General features: G+C 39.9%; 1 non-coding gene across 1 annotated transcript; it reads left to right on the top strand.

The window, feature by feature from the left end:
• Positions 1–4,661: 4,661 nt before the first annotated feature.
• On the top strand, positions 4,662–4,767 carry LOC131234157 (small nucleolar RNA R71). Its single transcript, XR_009165565.1, has one exon. It is a non-coding gene; the product is annotated as a small nucleolar RNA R71 (small nucleolar RNA).
• The last annotated feature ends 11,440 nt before the right edge of the window (positions 4,768–16,207 follow it).

The raw sequence follows: 16,207 nt of genomic DNA, 5'->3' as shown, positions 1-16,207 counted from the left end.
CGTTAATTTGAGTATCCACTCTTACACGGGAAACTCTTTTTTTTATATACACACTCATCATAATAGCATATATGGGCCGAAGAGTCATGATCTTTAATATATGGGTGTACCCGAAATTGGTTAGGGGGGATTATTATGCTTTAAAAATAATAGAGTCGTGGCTATCATGTGGTAAGGGCTGTGATTATCATGTATTAAGTGTTGATGTTTTCATATAGTAAGAGTCGTTATTATCATGTATTATGACTCATGGTTGTCATCCATTAAGGTTGTGGTTGTCATCTAATAAGGGTTGTGACTGTCATCTACTAAGGGTCGATGTTGGTTCAAAGTTGACATTAAAAAGATTTATAGTTTTATTAATATATTTGCAACACAACTCTAATAAAATATGTTACAACTATTATATATCTTCTCATTTCTTGTGTCAATGTTGTAAAAGAAAGACCGGTGAGTAGCCATATGAAAAATAGAAGACTAACCATTGTACTTTCGGAGAAAAGAACGCTGGAGAATAGAATGTAGGAGAAGTTCGTCGAAAAATAGTACATAGGAGTGTGGTGGTGGATTCTGTGAAGGAAGTTTTGAAGAAGAAGAATTTTGAAATAAATAACGTTGGAGACTTGAACGCAAGAGACCGAAGTAGGTAAGAGTGTGGTGGTGAGTCCCACAAAAGAGTTTCAAAGAAAGAAGCTCTCTGAAAAAATTGCAAAAGGTAGCAGTGATGACTCAATATACTTGGCCATATTATATGGTTTTTGGATACTACCTGTAAGACCTACCATGAGGTATGTGTAGAATCCACCATGTTCATTAGATTCGGATTTTAATTTAAGGGAATGGGCCCGAGAATGAGGTACATCCACAGAAAAGATGAACCACACCAAAAGAAAGAGTTTAGATTGAACGACCACCATTATCGATTGTTATAGGCCATAGAGAGCTCAAATTAGGCTGAAATTAGTGTTTTTTCATCAAAAGCCATGAAAAAAAATGACAGGACCGAATCTCTCCTACACTAGGCCCAATCACCCTTGAGGGGCACATCATAAATCATGGTGGGCCCAATATCTTCTCATGCACTTGAAGGTGAGTAAGAGTGCAACTATAAATGCTAAGGGGCAATTTTGTCCCTATAAAAACTAATAAGAGACGAAAAAAAAACATAAATATTTTAAAAGAAAGGCTAAACACATACATACCTCAGGGCCATCTTAGTAAAAAACCTATCTTTACATGTTCTGTCTAAAAAGCTAAACCTATCGTGAGCAAAAAATGTAAAAGTCCATGTGGCTTTATGTTCCGTAGATGCCGAATAAGCCTCGCATGTTCTCCTATTGGTAGATTCCATGTGGGAGCACGTGTACGGCCCAACTACATTCATGGCTCCGGCTTATGGCAACATCATGCAATCATAGGACATCTTTGGGCTACATTGTGCAGATGCATTGGACCTAAGATCAAACCGTCGCACTAGGCAAGTGTTCCATGATATAGGCTCATGCGCTAACACAATGCATGTCTGGATCATCCTAGCTATTCAAACCATTCTCTGTTGTGTCCCGCCATTGATGCATCAAGTGTCAAACTCTCGTAATTGGACGACCTTAATTACCGACTGACCATAGGCTCTTTATTTCTTTTTTCATTTGAACGCGGACCATTGTTGTATTATCTTCTTAACTGTTCATTTGTGAGACATGGATCAAAAGATGAGGACCATTCCAAAGAGGAGATTTTTGGGGCATGGTCCATCCATGGTGGCAATCAGATCAATGACCTAAATTACACGACCATAGTCCCACGACTTTGCCGAGACTAGAAATCCGAGTATATATTGGGAAAAAGGGATAAGGATTAGATATTATCCCCATCCTAAGCTAGAACTGACAGGGACTCTGAGGACCACAGTCATGTATGGTTTTTATCCACATCGTTCATCCATTTTTGCTATATCATTTTAGGGTACAAACTCAAAAAAAAGGAAGTTTCAGGCCTCAAGTGGACCACACGGTGGGATTAAACACTTGTGTTGAAAACTTGTTGGGGCCACAAAAATTTGTGTTTTCCCTTCATCCAGATCTATGTGACCTTATGAACAGGTTGGATGACAGTTAACCTTCACGCTGGGCCTATGAATGTTTCAATAGTGGGTATCATTATCACTGCTACTTCTTGTGGTGTGGTCCACTTGAGCGTTGGATCTGCCTCAATTTTGGGCTTATTACCTCAAATGATATGGAAAAATGGATAGACGGTGTGGATAAAACCCATACATCACGATGGCCCCTTTGAAGTCACGTTCGTTCCCAGTTGGGGACAGACCCATAACACCCAATCCGCAACCCTGAAAAAGCCGAGAGCTGATTGCATTTGCTCGGGCAGAGACATATGCCCATGCCCCAGGCTGTGTGGGGCCCACAGAGATGTCCATGAAAAATCCACTCCATTCACCTGTTTGTAAAGACCACGGTAGGATAGGATTCTAAAAATGAGGCATATCCAAAACTCATGTGAGCCATACCACATGAAACAGTGGGGATTGAACTCATGGGAGTGCTGGAAGTTGTGTACCATGATGATATTTGTTCCTACAGTTTATTTGATTGTTAATAACCATATGAATGGTTTGAATGGCATATAAACATCATAGTCATCTCCAAGAAGGTTTCGGCAATGAAATTTTTTGTTCCCACTGTTTCATTTTTAGTGACCCACCTGAGTTTTGGATCTTCCTTACTTTTAAAACCCTATAATATTGTGGTCTTTAAAAACTATGGACGGAGTGGATTTGTCATAGACATCTCTGTGGGCCTTACACAGCTCCGAACACAAATATATCTCTGTGCCGGAGTGCACATGCAATCTGCTCTTAAAAACACCCGCCAATAAAGGATCCTATAATTCGGAGGCGAATTGCGTGTAACCCCCGGGACACGGAGCTTGTGTAAACCAAAGCTCTATGGGCCAACTGCAATAAAGGTGCAACAAACTCCATCCATTAGTTTCGTTGGATCATCATATGATCCAAATGAAGCCGTTGCAATACTCAAGTGGGCCACACAATAAGAAATAGAAGAGATTCAACGGCCACCATTGAAACCTTATTGGGGCTCACAGAAGTTTTGGATCAAGATAGTATTTGTATATGGAGTTGGGATCCTTTACTTGCCATGAGCAGAATTTCCGTGCTTCTTGTAATGTGATTGGGCCATGTCATCACTGGCTGCATGCGGTCAGTGATGATGTGTCCCAATCACATTGCAATAAGCACGAAAACCCTACTTGTGGCAAGGAGAGGATCCGAATTCATGTGTATTCTTTTATTTTCTTTTTTTCTTTTTTCTTTTTTTCACACGCACACACACCACCACACACTCACGCTGTAGTGGGATTGCACCACCTATGGGTACTCGAACCCTTGACCAGGTGTTGAAACTCCTGAAAGTTTACCACCGGAGCAAACCATCGGAGCAAGAGCAAGGACCCAATTCATGTGTATTCCCTGCATCTTAGGGCCCGTTTGATTTTGAGGGAATAGGAAAATACCCTTGAAAAGGTCATTATTACCTTTTCTCCTGTTTGAAATTTCAAATGCATTTTCTTCTCGAAAATTGATTCGAAAAAGTTGACTTGCATTTGTGGACCCCACTGTGATGTGCATGACATATCCACACTGTCCATCTGTTTTATCAGAAGATTTTAGGGCCTAAGTCCAAAATTGAGAAAAATGCAATGCTCAAGTGGCCCATATCACAGGAAAAAATGGCCTTAAACGTCCGCCATTAAAAGTTATTTTGTTTATTGGGCCCACATTAATGTTTATTTGTCATCTAACCTGTTCACGAGGTCATAAAAACATTGATAGGGGGTAAACACAAATAACAGCTTCAGCCAAAACTTCTACGGGCCACATAAATTTTTATACGGCAAGCATTCAATTTCCACTATTTCTTCTGGTGTGGTCCACTGGAGCTTTGGATCTGCCTCATTTTTGGGTTCATGGCCTAAATCAAGCTAATGTATAGGATGAACGGTGTTGATACATCACGTACATCACAGTGGGCCCTATATTCATTTGGCAGCCATCCTCGATTTTAATGGCAAAAAGCTAAGCCGTCAACATAGGCGCATGAAACGATGGGTAATTCCCTGGTAAGTAATTATTACTTATTGGCTTGCAATATACTTTGATTGAAAAGCTCTTGATTTTGAAAGTGTTTTAAGACCAGATCCTCTTGAAGGTTCCCTTGATTCAGGAATTGGTTAGGGAATCCTTGAGGAGTAGCAGTTTGTCCATTCCTACAGTTGGAGTTGTATGTATTTTATAAGCGTAAATACTGCAAACTACTTCCTTAGCCTTATCCTTCTGAACTTCCATGGCCTTAACTCTTCTTGTGAGATTGGTCACCCTTGCACTCAAGTCATCTTCTTCTTTTAAAGCTTACATTCCTCCCCTTTCCTTTGATGGAGTAGGCTTAGAAGTAGTGGGTTTTGGAGAAATGACTTATGATTGTACGTTTTCAGCAAGTCTGTCTAAATAATCCCACACATCATTGACATCTTTGTTCATGAATTCCCCATTGCACATCGTCTCCACCAATTGGCGCATGGAAGATGTCAGTCCATCATAGAAGAAATTTGTGATGTGCCACGTTTCAAAACCATGTTGTGGGCATGAACTGACAAGATCCTTGAACTACTCCCAACATTGGAAGAATGTTCATCTTCATTTTGGGCGAAGTTCATGATTGACTTTCTGAGAGTGTTCGTTTTATGATATGGGAATTTTTTTTTTTTAGTGAACTCACTTGTCATGTTGTTCCATCTACCAATCGATCGTGGACGTAGGGAATGTAACCACGTCTTAGCCTTTTCTTTTAAGGAGAAGGGAAAGAGTTTTCACCTGACCATGTCCTCAGACACATAAGGAAACTATAAAGTGGCTCATCAAACTCTTTCAAGTGTAAATATGGATTTTCATATTCAAGTCCATGAAATTTTGGAAGGAGTTGGATCACTCCTGGCTTGATATTTATATGTCCCGCATTCTCTGGAAAAATCTTGCAGGATGGTGTGATTACCCCCGCCGATTGTAAATAATCTCGTAGAGTACGAGGCGGGGGTGCATGATGCACCTCATTCTCATCCTGAGCTTCCTCAACTCAAAGTTGATGTGAATTTGCAACCATAACTTCTTCTGACTCAAAGGATCTCAAGGAATGTCTAATCCTGTGATGGATAGACAATCCTTCAACTAGTCCTCCTTCACTCAAGAGACGTTGAGTGTTATCACGGACCCACTTGGACATGAAACACTCACAACCCTTAATTTCTAATCTAACCTAACATAACCTAAGAAGAAAGAAAACTAAAACAATAAGAAATAGAGAGGAAATTAGAAACAGGTTACCAGACTGGAGATTTCTATGTTAAGATCCTAAAAAAAAATAAAATCAAATAGTTTCTAAAAATAAATTAAAAAAAAAAACTCTAACCTAAAAACAAAACAAAAAGGTAGTCCTAAAAACAAATTAGGAAAGTCTCTGAATATAGAAATAGAAAGAAAAGTTAGTTTCTAAAAAAAAAAAATAAGAAAGTTTATAAATCTGGAAATAGAAAGAAAAATTAGTTTCTAAAAACAAATTAAGAAAGTTTCTAAATCTGGAAATAGAAAGAAAGAGAATTAGAAAGAAGTAAACAAATTAGAAGTTTCTATTTTGGGATCCTGCATAAGAAAAAAAAAAGTGAATTATTTTCTAAAAAAGAACTAAGAAAGCAACCTAATTTATAAAAAAAGAAAAAGGAAAGTTTCTAAAAATAGAAAGTAAGTTAGTTTCTAAAAACAGAAAAAGGAAAGAAAATTAGCTTCTAAAAACAAATTAGGAAAGTTTCTATCCTAGAATTAGAAAGTAAATTAGTTTCTAAAAATAAAAAAGAAAAGTTTCTAAACCTAGAAATAGAAAGCTAAGTTAGTTTCTAAAATAATTCTGAAAAAAAAAAACCCTAACCTAAAAATAGAAAGTAGAAAAATCATAATCTTAACCTAATTTCAAAACTAATCAAATCCAGAAAATGCAACGGTCAATCCCCGGCAACAGCGCCAAAAAGTTATTCACAACACCAAGTGTAGGGTCGCGATGTAGTAATAATCTCGGTAAGACCGAGGTCGAATCCACAGGGACTGAAACTTGTACGTTTCTAAAATTAACTAGAAGTAGAACTAGAAGAAGATGTGAAACTAATTCTGAAGTATTTGAGAGAGTAATTGTAAATAGAGTAATTAAAACTAAGAATTTAAAGGTGGGAACTAGGGTGCCAAGGATCCACTTGTACTGATCATGGAGCCCTCTTGCTTAATTCGAGTAACACAATTAGAATTGGAATCTTATCCTATCAAATTGAAAAATATATCAATAAAACTAAATCTGAACTTCCATTGACCTAATTCTCAATGAAGGAGAACTATGATAATTAGCAAGGATTTCATCACCAAACCATGCCCAGGAGGCAATGGCAAACAACAGGATTTACAAATCCTATAATCTCAAAGCAGGAGAATTGTGAAGATTAGGAAGGATTCCATCACCCTACCATGCCCAAGGGACGATGGTGAACAACAGGACTTACTAATTTCATAATCTTAAATCAGGAAAAGAAGATACCCCAAGTTATTGCAGATCTACCGTAATTTGAGCAACAATAAACCATTAAAAACTGAAAGTATTCCTTAAATATCAAATTAGAATCCATGAAGTTTAACATAAACATGAATCAAAGCAATAGAAACATCTCTTCATGCTACAAGCTTCACCTCTTAGCCCTAGCTAAGAGGTTTAGCCAATCATAGACATGATTGGACCAAAGTCTCTTAAGAAAAACATGAAAACAACTAAGGAAGAAGAAAAAAAACTCTTGGTGACGGCTTCTCCACCCTTTTGCTCCACTCCTTAAACCCTAAAAGATTCCTATGAACATCCTAAGGAGTCCTATTCATAGTTGTGGAACTCCAAGTTTCGCACCTAGTTCAAAAACTCTATAAACCACCTCAAATTTACGCGGTTTGCTAAAATAGACTTCACTGTGTACTTTTCCAAAATAGACTTCACTCTGCGCAATTTCACAAAATGACCCATAGTTTCAGAATATGCTTTTTTAAGGACGATTTTAGGATTCCTTTTCTTCACTTCAAATATTTGATTCTCTTCATTCCTCACTTGGTTTTCTTGGATCTTTGGCATGTAAATTCTTCATTCTTGGTCTCCTAATATCCATCTATTGCGTGGGTGATTCTTGAGTATCGACTCTATGCTTTTAGCACCCTTTTCAATTTAAGCTCTTAAATTCACCTTGTAACACAAACATGAGTAAAATAAAACATTAAACATTATCATGTTCGTAAAACCAAGATATAAATGGGGGATAATATGCAATATTTGACCCTCAACAGTAAACAGATGGGTGACTAACCAGACTGAGGTCATTCATCGATTGATGGCCATTATCACCGAAAGAGCACATGCGGTGATACAGTATAACGCCGAAGGAAGTTCTGTCAGTAACATGGTTTAGTCACCATCGATATCTCCCCTACAACGGAACTCTCCTCCCACTAACCCAGGAAGAGAGAAATGCTCCACCGCAAGCCGAGTTTAGGCAACCAGAGTTGGAGGTTAGGAATTTTGTTCCTTAAGTTTAAAATCAGGGTATGCCGGGAGGATAACCTTTCTAGCATTTTTCCATAAATACATTATTCCATGAGGGATAGAATCGGGTAGGTCCTGATCTACTACCAATAGTTGAACCTTAGTGGGTGGATCATGAATAGATCATACAAATGGTCCAAGAGGTAGCATGCCAAGTTATCAGCCGCAATACCATCGTGGTATATCGCAAGCCATATATATCCCTAATGGATTGACCGACAACACCTGTTACCAAGGAACCATTGATCGGATTTTGCCCTATTCTCGAGCAATTCTGGTCAATCAACCATCGAGCACATAGGATGGTTCACTATGCAGTGTGGTGAATTGGCTAATAATAAATATCATAAGTTGCAATTATTCGGTCATTCACTGACGGCAGCGGCCTTTACATGATATTTCAACTTATTGCCAAATTTAGTATGTATACGGCAAGAGATGAAGGAAAATTTTCATGCTCATTGTCCCTTCAGAATCGATGACCTGTTACTCTATTGCTTTGACGACCTCAGCAACTGGTTCAACTTGTTAAAGCGCCAGTTCTAGAATAACTTGCCTTTCCGCGCTCGATGGCTCTCGAGTCACTACAAGTAAAGAACAAGGTCAAAAGTAAGATGACTGAAAGAAAAGGAAATACGAAAAAGGGCAGGAATGAAGGTAACATCCACATAAGTTAGAACGGACAATGAAGGTGGTGAATCGATTATTTATTGACCAAAGATTTTTACTGATTGTTGCCATCAGTCGAGTAGAGGTTCGAAATGATGGTGTATTGAGTTTATAAGGAGTGAGATATTTGTCATCAAAGAAAGGTTCATATTATTCAACCTCTCCCTATCTTGCCACCATTTGATCTAACATTGGTTATAATGTACATCTCTATAATGTTTGAGGCCTTCCTCAATTTTCATGGCATAATCTTCTATGGAGAGCCCTGGCTAGTACTTAGTTTGGAAATATTTTTCAAAGGAAGTTACAACGTTGCCTAAAGAAGTACCTAGTTTTTTAATGTCAATGTGTCGTGCGTCCCTAGCTAATGAATTCTAACTTGTTGATGTTGGCCTTGTAGTTGGATAAGCTTAAATGAAAACCAGAGTTGGAGCTTCAGGAGTTGGACCAAGATGTCCCAGATCAACAATCCTCACATGAGTATATGGAGGAGATTGAGCGAGAGTTTGTTGAGAAACAGGCCTCTTCACCATTTTTATTTTATTTTTTTTGCATTTTGGTTTATGAGTTGTCTTGATCATTGGAGTTGATGCTACTTTGGTTAATATATCTTTCGACCTAATTGTTCATCGGGCAAAAGTTGCAGTCGATTGGGGTGCGGTTCTCTTTCCTCGTAGGTTCATTGAGGAATAAAGGTGAGCGGTGATGAGTTCAGAAGAGGTGGCGACTAACTGTTCATAATGTACCCCCACTATTAAAAAAAGGTGTCCATCAGTTGTGGACGATTCAAAAACTTAGGCAACTCAAAAGACATTATGAATGATTGGAAAGAAGTATGAAGGGAACAATAGAGTTCGATTTGATTGACGATCAGCTGAGAATAAGGAAATTGATTGTAAGTCTTATGAATGAAGGGATAAGGAAGGCATTGGATGAGGCCGAATTGTCGAGAAAACAAATTCAGACAATACTGCTCAATTCTGGCCTTATCATTTTTGCCAATATCTATGGTACCATGTCACGCCCTAAACTCGGAAACCGTCACAAAATCCCCGATCGCCGAATTCGGTGCCGACAGCCTCCATAGTACCCCATTCTCGACTCCCAGCATTCATATACTAGGTTCCGATCCTGGAATCCTACAAGGAGGATTTTCAACATCAATTTGATTCGTAATAAGCATAACCATAAGCATAACCCATGAACAATAACCAAGATACCATCACAAAATCCACTATGATCAAAGCTTTAAGATACAATGCACATAAAGGGAAATACAATATCGATAATCAAAAGCTCCAGAAGCTCTGCAGCATGCTCCTGATCCTGCTCAGCTACGGTCTAGCGTCACTTGCACGCATCAATCATGTATAAGCTTATGAAAAGCTTAGAGGGTGATGAAAGTGTGTGCGCGATATAAGTGTGCTCAGAATGCAATATCAGAGTAATGCGGAACCATGCTGATGAGTCCATAAATGCAATCAGCCACACTAAGGCCATACAATACAAGACCTACATAGCTAATGTCATGTGCAAGATGCAGCTCAAGCATACCAATTCACATATCAATCCAACTCATCTTTGGAGCATCAAATATCAGTACAGTTCTCACTCTAGACAATCACCGGGGTTTAGTACACTCTAAATGACACTACCCCTTTCTCAGGCGCGCAGTCCAAGTGAGCATAAGAAACCTCACTATCTTCCTAGCCAATAGCCTGCCAATACCTATTCGGCACATTGATAACGAACGCATTTACGAGCTGGTCATACTTAGCCTAGCAATGCCCCCCACCCTCGGGCGGATAAGGCCACACCCCCTTCCAACCGACCACGGCACAGTGGGAGACACAGCCTCCTGGTATTCGGCTCTCATGCGCTCATGTATCCACTTGGTCTGACGTTGGAGCATCTTCTGATACCGTCAGGTTTAGGGATTTTCACTCAGGAACATTTATGACGCCCCGATGCTAATAACAGTATTTTCAGTGTCCAATCCTGCCATCCAGGATATGCCTGTGGAGGTTACGATCCTGATGTCGCTAGGGCGTATAGTAATTATAACACACAATGCAAGATGCATGAGTCATACAATCTAATCATGCATCAATCCTGCGCATATCGTGCGCTCATGTGAGACAATCTCCGCCTATTAGGGAGTCCCATAACAACCTGCCCAATGGCATATGCAATGGTCAACCACATCTCATATCAAGCATACAGATGATGCATATGGCATGTATCATGATGATATGCTAAGCATACTCGATAACCGGCATCGATAATCAGCCTATATGCAAGGAGGGGTCCATAGATGAACAGCCGATCTAAACCATAATATGAAGATTGACCCTCGGCCGTGGGTACATCAATTCTCGTAGCACAGAGTCTACGACGATGATGAACCATGCAACATCAATGGGGTCCAATAATTTAGGTTAACCCACTAAAAGAATGGTGAGAATGGCCCTATCAAGGCCTAAAGGAAGGTCACAATGTGGACATTTAACCATCATTGCCCATCAATGTGGACATTTAACCAACATTGCTCCCAAGGAGTGGCACTCATAGAGCCACACATATAGTGGGCCCATGGCCTCATACACATATAGTGGGCCCTAATATACATCGCCATGAGCCTCACTCATGGGCCTAATACACATCACGATGGGCTTCACTCATGGGCCACATATGCATCACATTGGGCCTCATCATATTGGGCCACAATACATGAGCCTCATATACATTAAATAAGCCACAATACATGGGCCCCGAATACAGCACAATGGGCCTCTCATACAGGTCCAATATGCATCACATCAAGATAGGCCTTAATGGATGGGCCATAAATACGTCAAAGTGGGCCTCATGGATGGGCCGCACCATTTATACCATTCATCTATTTAACAGATCATTTTAGAGCATTACCCAAAAAATGAATCATATCGGAAGATCATTTGGACAATACCACAAATGACAGCAGAAATGATGATTGAACGATCATCTGGACCATACCACAAATGATAGTGGTGATAATGATTTTCACTGTCAAACTTCACAGGCCCACCATCACGTTTACTTTCCATCTAATCTGTTCATACAGTCAAAAAGACCTGAATCGAGAGGAAAAATAAATATCATATTGATCCAGAATTCCTGTGATCCCTAAAGGATTTCAATGGTATCCATTAAATCTTCCACCGCTTTCTACAGTGTGGTCCAACTAATATACGAATCTGCCTCATTTTTTTGTCTCAAGCCTTAAGTCAAGCTCATCATTTGGATGGACAGTTTGGATGTAACACACACACCAAGGTGGCCCATGCAGCGCCGTCCAGTGAAGGACAGTGTTGATATACAATACTCACATTAAGGTGGGCTCCCACCGTGGATGGACGGTGTGCAGATACAACCCATACATCTAATGGGGTCCACAAATAGATGGTGCAGATGAAGCACTACATCATGGTGGGCCAGTGCACGACCAGTGCAGATATAACACTGCATCATGGTGGGCCACGACACTTGCTGATGTTACTGCAATAGCAGCAGCAACTGCTGGTCCCAGCAGATGAATGACTTGGATTCAAGGGACCCATGCTAACATTGCAGTAGCTAAATAGCTGGGTCCCACAGGACCTACTGACGTCAATACACAGCTATATGGCTGGTGAGGTGGCCAGGCCCATCGTCCAGATGGACAGTCTGGACTACACCAGAGGTGGGTCTCACCAGATGGATGGACGGTGTGGATTTACCCCACCTATGGCCACCATATAGCTGACATGCAGTATGCCAGCCAATCTACTTTCTACAAAGGTGGGTCCCACGTGGGGCCCACCATAATATATTATATATATATATATTATTTTATTTGTTTTCTTTCTTTCTTTTTTTTTTTGAATCATGCCAGCATCCAAGCCCTGGACGGCCTGGACAGCGTACACAGATGGACGGCTTGGATAGAAATCCATCCGTCTGGTGGGTCCACACATGTGGCCCACCTCAACTCCAAAATGAGGCTGATATTTGTATTTTCCCTTCATCAGGGGGGGGGGGGGGGGTGTCCAAAATGGACGGCCACTGGACGTTGGCAAGGTGGGTCGCACGAGTGGCCAGCATGGATATAGAAGACACACATCACGTGGTGTCCACAACACAAGGGAAAGAGAGAGAAAGAGAGAAAAACGGCGTAGTGGAGGGACCCCGCCACTATGGGCCCCTCTTAGATCACAACACATACATCAAAGTGGGTCCCATCATAAGTGGCCCTTAATTGGAAATCAACAGTGGATCACCCACCTATTGGCCTTCTTCTTTAGCTCCAAGGAATGCTAATCTCCTAAGCTTCTTCTTCGATGGAGGATGATGAAGTTTGGATGGTTGGATGGTGAGATGTGGAGGGGTAAGAAGTGGGCCACACCTAACTCTTAAAATAGTTTGGACATTGGTCTCTCTTGGGTTGTTTGAGAAATGGTTTGAGAAAGAGAGAGAAAGATGGTGTAAGAGTAAGTGATGGGTGAAAAGGTGGAGTGATGGGTGATAGATGTAAGGAAGGGATGGGTGGAGAGAGAGAGAGAGAGTTGACTTTGGGAATGGGAGAGATATGGGTAGGGTATGGGTGTTGTAAGGGGAGTGATGGGATGTGTACTTGACTTGAGGTAATTGATTGATGTGATGGGTTGTAGAGATTCTCTCAAAATTCACAACGCGCAACGTTTTCTTTGAAATAAATGCGGGCCCACAACTACTAGCCAGGGTATCGCATCGGTGCATGAGACGCGGCATTGGAACTCTAGCGATGGCGCGGTCGCTAGGGTACAAGTTTCGAGTCGAGCCGAGTCAGATATTCAGGATGTGACTTAGGGTCACACGCAAAAGCTGATTATAGGTCGCGGGTTGCCGGAATTCGACCGGGAGGACCGCGGAAGCATACGAAATGGTACAATATAGGGTACAGGTCTAACAACCGCCATAGGGAAGATCCCTGTAGATGAGATAACTTTTCCAGGCGAGAAGCATTCGAGATATTGTTTGTTCATCATTTTTTTCAAAATCACCTGTAAACCAAGCTAGACCAAATTCCTTGAGGATGAAATGGGTAAAAGTTCGGTAATGTTTACCTTTATTGAGATAAAAGAATAAGGATTCCATATATACAGAGAATGTATGGTTCACATGAGGAAGATGAATAGTGTGGTAACCATAAGGATTATAGATGATATCAGAAGGGATATGAGAATGTATAAGAGTAAAGCGGAAATATTCGTATATTCACATCTAAAGAATCCATAGTGGGCCTCCATTATGGAATAAACCTTTAGTGGTTACTTCATAAATGACTCTATATAGGTGAACGAGTATGAAAGGTGCAAGAATAAGTTTTCAACCTTGTGGGAGCGCCTCAGCCAATTGGACATACTCGTTAGTGATCTAGAGAGCATTCATACAGAGTAAATGATGCCAGATCCAGAGTAATAAGAAGGTTGTGTGTTCTTCTTACTTTACTCGGCCCTCATATTTATGGTACGTTTGCATGAAGTGGGAATAGGCTTTGCCAGCCTTATTGGTAAAATATCTTCGTACCTTCTAAGCGAACCATGGGAAGATTGCCTTGTCGAAAGGAAGAAGTTGAGTAAGAGAAGAGATGTCCAAGATTGTTGGACTCATAAGACCACATCCGAAGAAGAATATATTGGTGGATGGGCTCCAAAATGTCAACGCTCAGATAAGTAGAGGAGGATTCGATGCATAGTCAAATAGTGACAATTTAATGCATTCATAGATGCCGGATTCTCTTAAAGAAGTTTCATGCTGGGCAACGATGCGGTTTAACCAATTGTTCCATCCTAGTAGGGGTTTCGACCAGGATCATGATTTTTTTGAGTGTTGGAAGGTTCTGGAACTGATTCAAATTGGATTAGCATTGTTTCACCAAGACAATTTGGGAAGAACAAATCCAATGAACGAATTTCATTAGATTCGACTTTAGGAAGGAAGGCTGGCCCCACGCAGTGGTAGTCTCCAACTGGTGATTCAAATATAATTTTGTCAATAAAATTTTTGGAAAGGTCATCTAAAACGTTTATCAGATAGTCTTTTTGGAAGATTAGATAAATAGAAGATAAGGAAACGGCCATTGCAAAAATGAGAGGGTTAACTTGGGTTTTGGAGATGAAGTAGGGAAAAAGGCATGAGAAGTAGAAGAATGTGTTGAAATGAGGTATATATTGACTGAAATCTAGCGCATTAATTAAGGCATCATTATTTTCTCATTTGGTATGATGCTTGTACATGCATTGCCATAGGAATAACTCTTTATTCTAAAAAGGAAAATTAAAATCGTCATTCGAAATTACTTGGTCGGAAATGGCCACATGTGTGAAGAGGGACCACATTTATAAGGAGTCACACGTCACTTTCACCTTGTCCCAAAGACGAAGTGACGTAGGGGCAATGTTCACCCATATTTCTGTCAATTCCTACAAAAGCCAATTAGGAAAGGTTGTGTGTAATCAGGAGGGAGTTACGTAGTGTATTTGAAGATTTTTAGAGATATTCGGAGAGGCTTTTACGGTAAAAGAACTGGTGTGTAAGTAGTGCCACGTCATCCACTAAGAGAAAGTGGTCAAGTGCAAAGTAGTTGTGTTAAAGCGATTATCAGGACAGATGAGAAGTTTAGAAGCAACAAAAGTAAGTAGTGCTGAAGCGGTTATAGCAATCGTCAGAACATGGGAAGATTCTAGATGTTTGATCTAATTCTATAAATAATGAAGGAAGAACGTAGAAAAATTCGTCTCATATTAAGCCAAACCAAATATATCTTTTAACTATCATTTCAATTATCTATATTCCTTAGTGTAATCCTTATATTTATCAATCATTTACATTCCTTAGAGCAATCTTTACCTTTACCTGCCATTTATATTCATTAGTGTAATAAATAGCCATATTTAAGTAGTTGTTAACTTTAGCTATAATTCGAATCTATGCTCATACGCTAAATTTAGTTTGAGTATCAAGCGAAATTCTCTATTCAAATGGGCGTTTTGCAACTGTTCTATATATCCAAGTGTAAAAATTTCATTTTGTTTTGTTTGTACTTAAGAGAAAAAGTTCTTTTATAGGAAAGACATAGGTGTTACTAGATGTGTACACGAGTCAATTCGAGTCAAGCTTTGCCCAATTCGGCTCGACTCGGCCAACAAGATACCCCAGCTCGAACTCGACTCGGCTCGATTCGGTAAGCAACTCGGTCCAGTGCTAGCTGAGTTCGAGTTTGAGTTTTCGAGCCGAGTTCGAGTTTGAGTTTGAGTTCGAGTTATATATTGAGTTTGATTCGATTTCATATTCGAGTTTGAAGTTGAACAAAATAATAAAATATATAAAATGCATAAATTACAATTATAAACTTTCGATAATTACATTGTTCTCAAATTACAACTAATAACCTCCGTATGAGGAGTGCCTTCCTGTTCCTGGCACATAATTATAAGTTCCTGCATCGTCATCCAATCCATCCGAACTACTATCTAATTCTTCATATACATATTGGTTCACTTCTTCTGAGTCAAAAGATGAAGAGATGTTTCTTTCATGCTCTTTTATAGTTTGAACTAAAATTTTTAAACTTTCTTTATGTGAAGATTTGTACGTAGTACCCAACGCCTTATAAAATTCACCCAGACGGGTAAGGAACTTGAATTTATTACTCTTCTTCTTTTTGTTGCCCATGCTCGATCCTGCTTCAATATCATGTTGTCTTGGAGGATATCGTTGAAGTCTAGAAACCTCTTCCATACTACATTTTAAGGCGAGTTGGAGTTGTTCTT

This window comes from Magnolia sinica, chromosome 18 (assembly GCF_029962835.1).
Source record: "Magnolia sinica isolate HGM2019 chromosome 18, MsV1, whole genome shotgun sequence".
Taxonomy (NCBI): domain Eukaryota; kingdom Viridiplantae; phylum Streptophyta; class Magnoliopsida; order Magnoliales; family Magnoliaceae; genus Magnolia; species Magnolia sinica.
This window is presented reverse-complemented; position numbering and strand designations above follow the sequence as displayed.